The sequence below is a fragment of the Saccostrea echinata genome, unplaced genomic scaffold (genome assembly GCF_033153115.1).
Source record: "Saccostrea echinata isolate AGI-Se365-2 ecotype Australia unplaced genomic scaffold, CSIRO_AGI_Sech_v1 ptg000028l, whole genome shotgun sequence".
Taxonomy (NCBI): domain Eukaryota; kingdom Metazoa; phylum Mollusca; class Bivalvia; order Ostreida; family Ostreidae; genus Saccostrea; species Saccostrea echinata.
Window position 1 is genome coordinate 10717422 of NW_026889777.1, and position 8336 is coordinate 10725757.

An 8336-nucleotide genomic window follows, 5' to 3' on the forward strand; every position below is an offset into this window, starting at 1 on the left:
CTGTTTCTTCTCCTTATTTCAATTTACTTTCACTTATTTTTCTTCTTACTCATCAATTATTTTAGCAACAGGTTAATTAGAGTTGTTGGGTTAAGCAGTCAATAATATATCTTTTTTAATAACTTAACTTTTGATACAGAATTATAAGGCTTAACCTGTACGAAATTGTACGCCTGGTAATAACACGTAAACCAGGCGTCATGCTCTGCAAAAACCAGGCGGATTTTGACTCAATACCATATAAGTAAACCAGGCGTCAAATGAGACGGAAACCAGGCGTAAAAAGAGGCGTAATATGCAAATTTTACGCCTCTTCAATAGACCAGGCGTAAAGGATCGTACCGTCCAGGCGTAAAAATGTCCAGGCGTAAAAAAGTCCAGGCGTACAATACACAATGATATATACAAAATACATTACATGTTTTGAAAACTAAGTATTTATTTTATCAAAACATCCATATCTTAGTATCAATTTATATAACATTCAAAGGCAGTTTTTCTTAACATTTTGATGGACAACAAAATGTCATTCAAATAAACTTTACATTAATAAATCTTCCCATTTAAGGAAAATTCAAAATTTGTATTATACAAAAATTATAAATTATCTTGAAAATACAGTGTACCAATCTCTGATGACTTTGTATTACAGCAGAGATGCTTATAATGAATTCATGGTTATAGTGATTTTCATTTCCTTAAATTTTAGAATATTGCTGTGAACTTAATGGATATAATGAACTACGCCTAATCAAAATTGTTCATTCATTGTACTTCGCAATAAGTGTGTTTTACATTAGCTTATCTTGTATCGTGCACTGAGCTCTTCTTAGCATTCTCATATTTTTCTTTCCCATGTTCCTTTTTAAATTTTTGTCCTGCAATGAGACTTGCTCTGTGATGGCATTGTTCAGTTCTTGGTTCACTTTTTTTCCTTCATTTTCTCCACACCACTAAAGGGCATAACCTGAAGGAAAATTGTAGCCATGCTTTAATGTAGGTCTGAAATCACATGCATTATGTCCAACAAGATCAGTATTTACAATTAGAGAAAAAAAAATTGTTGTATTACATAATGGGTTGACAGGAAAACAAACAGACAGACCAAACACTATATATCCCCAGTCCTTCAATTGGGGGCATGAAAATCTTACCCCTTCAGATATTCCAGGGGGTGAAATATCCTGGTCATTCTCCCTTGGTTTTTCTGAAGAAGGAGGATTTGGACACAGGAAGCCTGCTTCTTGATTATCTGGATGATAGGAATAGAAATATATTACAGCCGTGCATATAGTTAAATATATCAAATATTGAATGTGTATTTTACAAATACTTTATTTAGGTTTTTATTTTTTTATTATTATCTAACCTCAACACAATCCTCCATGGGATGAAATGCTAATATCTACTACTACTACCAATGAAAGAATGTTGGTAGTAGAGTGTTTTCTCAAGGGAGGAGTTTTGTGACTTGGTATCTTCTTTTCCTTGGGACTTAGCTCCTGTTTCTTCTCTCTTGTATCCTCAGTGTTTTTTTCTTCTTATTTGGGATAAACTCTTCATCATGTTCCTTAATTTCTTTTATTTTGTCTGTTGGAGCCCTTGTTCTCTTCCCATTTGCTTTCTCTGTGTTTAGATTGAGAAATTAAACAGTCTCTCTGGAATATCTTTTGCTTTCTCCTGCAAGTTTCCCAATAATTTGCTGCATGCCGAATAGCAAACTTTGTTAGTTCCTCTTCATCATCTACAAATACACACACATATAACAAAATTATCACCAAGAAATGTGAGCTTTGTGTAGCATATCTGAGCTTGACCCCCCCCCCCTTTTAAGAAACACAAAACAGACCCCTTGTAAGTCAGTAGGAAGGAACGAATACAAGAAAGTTATTAATATATATATATATATATATATATATATATATATATATATATATATATATATATATATATATATATATATATATATATATATATATATATATTGATTGGGTATGAAAAGTTTCCGATCCACCTATGCATTGTAGCAACCCATTAAACATCACCTTAACCATGTTAACATGGTCAGCTTATCAGAAAGTGCACTCTATTTGTTATCAGGACAGCTTTTGATTAAAATTACTGTAATTATTTTGTCTAGTAAAATTTTTAAGACAGCCACCGCGCCGTGTGGCAAATTTATAATTCATACCATCATACCATGTTGTGATCCATGCGACTTTATATTTCCCTCATCTTGAACCCGACTTTTAAAAAAAAAAAGGTGGAAAATGTCTCGTATATTTTTTGTTTTGTATATATTTTTTCGAAATGATAAATACTAAAAATGATAATTATGCGATAGAAAGATAATTTAAAAAAAAAAAAATCATGGAGTATACAACAGCAGTAGTTTACAAATACGACAGGTCTCCAAGCGTAAACAAACACGCATGCTACATGTAATCTAATCATTAACCATGTTAACAGAATGATTTTAAAAGCACATTTCTTAAATTTTTATAGATAATACTATATGGTATATTTCAAAGTGTTAACCTCGCTGGAGTATGAAAATCTAAAAAATTCTTACCATTGATGATGGGGCCATGAATGATGGTATCTCACTTCGGATTCCGTCCTTATTGTCAACGTTTTGTCTTTTTCTCCCACGACAGTCAAACTGCAATCCTCATCGAAGTATTTTCACTTTCAAGTAAACAAGTAGAAATCGGCAGGGCAATGTTTCTTTCAAAGCAACAGAATTTGAAATGACCATGCGGGCGGGATTTTGATAGCGTGGGATATCAAGTTTCTGCAGCCCCGGTTCGAAGATGCTCTACTGTTGAGGTTCACGACGGGATCGATACAAAAGCTATTACAAACTTTTCCCCAAAAACGTCTCTCAAAATAATAAAATGCGTTCTTTTAGTATTAATTTGTCGAATTTTTTTTTTAAAATGCAAAATCAATATGTATATCAATAAATTTCACTGAGATCATTTTGTAAGGCGATTCCCCTTGGCCTCTGAGAAAACACCTTAGTTTACAGTTGTTCTCGGCACATTGGAAAATCATGGAATAACCAAACAAAATAAAGAAGGTTACTTACGGAAAGCGTTTGTAAAATTTAGCAAATTTCAGCTCAAGTTAATTTATAGAACGATGGAGATTTAAAATATGAGATGCATTACAAGGTACAGAATTTGTGATCGAAATGTGTAAATTTGCCGAGACATAAATAACAAGAACAGGAATCATTGATTGCGAGAAAACCGTAGAAGATTCTAGGAAACTGATATCGGTAAGTATTTTACAGTTGTTTTTTTTTTTTTTTTTTTTTTTTTAAAAGATCGACCTACATATATCGGGATCGACAATCAATTTAATAGAATGTTACTTCCGTTTTACAGATTGCAACCCGAATTATCTCGGAACTAAATCGACTCTGAAGTTAGAAGACGAAGGCGCAGAAATAATCATCATGAGCGAGGTAGGTCACCTTAAATAACATTGTTTTGTTTTGTTTGTATCGCTTTACTATAAGATTACAAATTATTTACTTCTTGCAAATTGCAGGGACCCAGATTAGATCCCTGCTACTTGATCAGCTGTTGATAATCATACAGTACATGTAAAGCAAGAGAAAAAAAATACGAATGAGTTCTCATCGATTTTTTTTTTCTCAATACGTTTGAAGAAAATTAATTATTTTTTTGTACATATTGATTAGCTTGTAACAATACAACCTACACACCAATTTCTGGTTTTTAAAAATATATATATTTTAGTCGATTAAATTAATGTTCACTTGCATGCATTTGATTAACTGGGTAATAGTAGTGTTTTATTCTTGAATTAGATGTCTGACCATGAAGAGTCTGTGCTGGACCATTTGATGAGTAACATGACAACATTTAAGAAACAAAGAACCCCAACTGCCAAAAAGATACATAAAATTTAGTGATGAGGATTTTTCTGATAATGAAGAGGAAGTATTCTCTTTTCTGATTTATCTGATGAAGAGGAATACATTTTGGATGATATCACTGAAGAAATTGCAATGTTACGGAGCATGATGATCAAGACTTCCAACTTCTTTCTTTGCTCTGTAACATCCGTATTTCAATAAGAGTATTCATGTTAGTGCTTGCTGTGATTTGCACCAATAATAGATGATGAATCCAACAACTTTTGAACATAATTTCAGATGTGATGCTAGCAGAACACATTTTATATACCATTTGACATATATGCATTTAACAGTTGTCCAAAAAAAACCAAAAAACTAAGGAACCTTTGTGACGGTGCTTACCACTTTCATTGTCATCGTTGTTTAGGGGCCAATAAAATGTTGATTGTGTCATCTGTCTAAAGGAATTTTGTCAAACACCATTCAAGAAACCAAAAACTTCTTTCTGGAAATACCTGTTATAAATCTACTCCACAATCCATTATTTTTCAAGATGGATTTTTTAAAGCAAAATGCAAGAGTGGTTTAACAGAAATATAGCTGGTGGAAGTTATAAGGACATCTGTGATGGGACTGTAATTTCAGCTAGAAATTATCTTAGCTCAACAATGATGTTGGGAAGGACAAACACAAATGCTGAAATATTTATCTTAAAGTTTTCTAATCTATAAAGTATTTCACTGTAAATATTGCCAATGGATTTATTGTTAACAAAAGAAAAGTGAAATATAATGTTTTGCCTACATTGTACCTTTTCTATTTTTTTCTAAGACCAACATTACGCCTCACCAATTTTTCTAAGTCCAACATTACGCCTCACCAATTTTTCTAAGTCCAACATTACGCCTTACCAATTTTACTAAGTTCAGCATTACGCCTGATACAAGAATTACGCCTGGCCCAAGAGGCGGAAAATGACACGTATTCCGTGTGTGCAAAGAGCAGGAATACGTGTCCTGCTCATGTACGCCTGGTAAAGACACGTAATTCTGAATTCCGTCTAGAAACCAGCTGGTTTCCATGTCTCATCCAGCTGGTTTACGCCTCACTTGTTCGTACGGGAATCCATGTGCGACATTATGTGTTAGCTAAAGGACACACAAATCTTTCCTTATACATGTTATAGATGGACTTCTCTTTGAAATCATTTTTATATCTATGAAATCATTTGATAAGTATGAAATTTGCTTTTATTTCAGTAGAATGAATTTCGTCAACAATCCTAAGCCTCTTACCAATGAAAATGACAGTGAATGTCACATAAATCACATTGTCTTGCCCCATGTATTGGTATAATTTCACCATGATATTAATTTTTGACCATTTAATCATGTTTAATAATCTGCACTATATAACTGCCTTTAGAAATATATTTTTATAGGTAGGCCCCCTACATTACATTTACATGTACTGTCAGTAGGAGCAGTCAACTGTCCATATGTCTAAAATCATGTCTGATTTGTACATCCTCTCTCTCTCTCTTAAACGGGCCCTTGGCTTTCTTTAAAAGTAGAGGAACCCACGCCTGCGTTCGTTTAAAGCAACATGCATGTTAAATTGGTGCATGAATAAACTAATTTTATAGTATACATGTAGATATTTTGTATTTTATAAATATTTACATTAATTTTAATAGGTTGTGCGTGACAATGTACTACATGTACATTTATGTATATTTGTGACTGAGGACCGCGTGTACAGTTCTACATGTAACAGATAAAGTTTGTTTATGTGTATATACTCACTGATACTTACATCGTGGACAGCTGGTGAATGCGCACGCAAAATATATATTGGAATGGAACAGCTGATCACTGATGACGGCGTCGAAGTTAGGACTTAGTTCCCTAGTATACCAACCAATAAAAAGTTCTTAATCACATAAATCACAAGTTACAGCTTCGTATTTAATCCACTGAGAAAACACTAAGCAGTCTAAATTTTGCATGCTTAGTCGCCGATCTTGGTAGTCGGTGCACGTGCTTTTAATTGTCCGATTCCCGGGTGCGTTTGATTTAATGCAATTGTAAGATTACATTTTGAATAAACGATTTATGAATATATGTTACTGTAGACTTCATACTATTTGATGACAGTTCCTAAAATACTGACCAGGTCTATAGAATTCATTGTATACTAGAAAACAAAGCTACTTTATGGATATGCCCCTCATTATATGACAATAATATTACATATATTATTTATTTATTATATATATATTCATTTTGCTTCTCGACAAGGTAATTTTTGGTCGGTAGTGCCCTGAAAATGTTTGGATTCCCCCCTCTTTTCTAAATTAAAATTGCTTCCTTCGGGCATGAATATATGCGCGGATCCAGGAAATATCCGCAGGCACAGATACAATACCGAACTGAGAAATTATTTTGTCAAGCAAACAACTTTCCTTACTATTTCACAAGGGGTCTGTGTTTTCTATAAGGAGGGGGTTTCCAACAGTTTAATTAGACTGGGGTTTCAACATTTCCTTTACCCCCCCCCCCCTTTAGATCTGCGAAGGCAAACTTCATCATATTATTATAAATTTTACGTTCTTGACGTTGTTTTCAGGTCATATTGAACGTCCTGGAATAAGTTTTTTTTAAAAAAGTCAACTCCCCTCCTCACACAATTGTTTTCTTTTTTTGTAAAATGAGATTTCAGTCTTAGACTAATTAAAATTAGCCCTTACGTTGTTTTTTTTTTAATTATTTAACATTTTAATTGTTATGCCACAGTCTAATTAAAATTAGCCCGCCCAATACTTTTTTTTTTATTGTTGTGCCATAACAAAAATTAAAACGGAGAAAACGGAGGGCTACATTTTAATTCGAGTGAATGAGAGTTTTGTATGCCTCTCAGGTATCTAATTACTGAATAAGTGGTGAATATGACAATACATTGTGCTTATTATCATATAATTGCAATTAATTGAATAAGGGCATTTTTGGAGTGCATGATCATAAGATCTTTTTTTCGGATTCAACCCCTTGTAAACGTATTTCGAATGACAGGAAATATGTACTGGATCCGCCTCTGTTCGAGCACCTGCAACCGCTAGATACAGTAATCCTGTGTGTTTGTACTATGTATATACCACGGTATACAGTTCCAATCGATAACAATAGAGGGTAGTCTGAAGATGTATACACGGTCCAATTCATTACGGCCGAAACACTGAAAAGGGCAATCATGAACTGAATCTCTCATTCTTTCTTTCAAACAGACACTTTCACATGTTTTAATCTGATGAAAAAGCATACAGATATAAAGTAGTATCTACTACTATATTTATATAAATATGAGGAAATTTGAGTGAGACTGATAATTTTGATAAATTAACGGGGGCAAAGGTGCAGTGCTTGTTTAAAATGCAATTGAAATTAGTTGTATTACTATAATACAACCAGGGACCTATATACTAGTATATAAGTCCCTTATAGAACACCATAGTCACCATATTGTTACTCAATGCATTTTTTTGTTAATTTTACCACTTCAACCTTTTTATCACCATGATCACCACAAGCATTACACCGTGTCACATCTGAAAGCAATTCCTAACAAATTAATAAAATAATATTCCATCACACAGGAATAAAAATTATGCTATGTGTATATTATATACAAATGTGTGTAATTAACAATTGTCGTTGTTACTTAGCGGACATATTAACTTAACAGCCTTTATGCGACTGACACCTAACCTTTTTTTTTTAACTTTTGACGTTTCACGGTTTGGCCTTTGTGCTGTGCAATGACCCGGTGACCTCAAGACTGACAGTGAAAACACTGATACAAGTTTGTAATCATTATCATTAACTGAACCATCTGTAGTTCACCTGGCTCAAAGGAGGCCTACCATTTACTGTGAAAACAATACGATACTACTATAGATATGTTATTTTAAAAATGTTACGTCACTGCATGCCAATTATCTTATTTACTGTGAAAACAATACGATACTACAACTATGTTATTTTAAAAACGTTACGTCACTGCCAATTATCTTATAATGAAGAAAAAATAATTTTACAAAAAAAAAATAAAAAAAAAAAAAAAAAAAAAAAAACTCTCGCTTTGAAGACATGCAAGTGATCATTGGATTAAAGAAAACCACAAATATCATGCAATTATTTTAATTCTACTGGCTAAAGCTTTAATCATGTTAATGAAATGATTAAGAGAAACCTATAATTAGATGTTGACCCCCCCCAACTATTATAGTCTTTCGGTTTGGTAAATTTTCATTCAGATGCTGGTTACCCCCCCCCCCCCCCCCACCACCACCACCACCACCACACACACTTTTTGCTGTATAAGCCCAAACACTGGCAAATTTTCAGGATTTGAAAAACAAGGTACCAAGAAGTAAGAGGAAGGTCCA

At 33.4% G+C, this 8336-nt stretch overlaps 2 long non-coding RNA genes across 3 annotated transcripts; one reads left to right on the top strand and one right to left on the bottom strand.

The window, feature by feature from the left end:
* Window positions 1-461: 461 nt before the first annotated feature.
* On the bottom strand, window positions 462-2858 carry LOC133193742 (uncharacterized). Its single transcript, XR_009721994.1, has 4 exons — window positions 2573-2858; window positions 1370-1744; window positions 1155-1252; window positions 462-967 (listed from the first exon to the last, which is right to left on the bottom strand). It is a non-coding gene; the product is annotated as an uncharacterized LOC133193742 (long non-coding RNA).
* A 198-nt stretch (window positions 2859-3056) lies between these two features.
* On the top strand, window positions 3057-4697 carry LOC133193743 (uncharacterized). 2 transcript variants are annotated; one of them, XR_009721995.1, is made up of 3 exons: window positions 3057-3283; window positions 3393-3472; window positions 3842-4697. It is a non-coding gene; the product is annotated as an uncharacterized LOC133193743 (long non-coding RNA). The 2 variants fall into 2 exon arrangements; XR_009721996.1 differs by lacking the exon at window positions 3057-3283 and having other exon boundaries at window positions 3380-3472.
* The last annotated feature ends 3639 nt before the right edge of the window (window positions 4698-8336 follow it).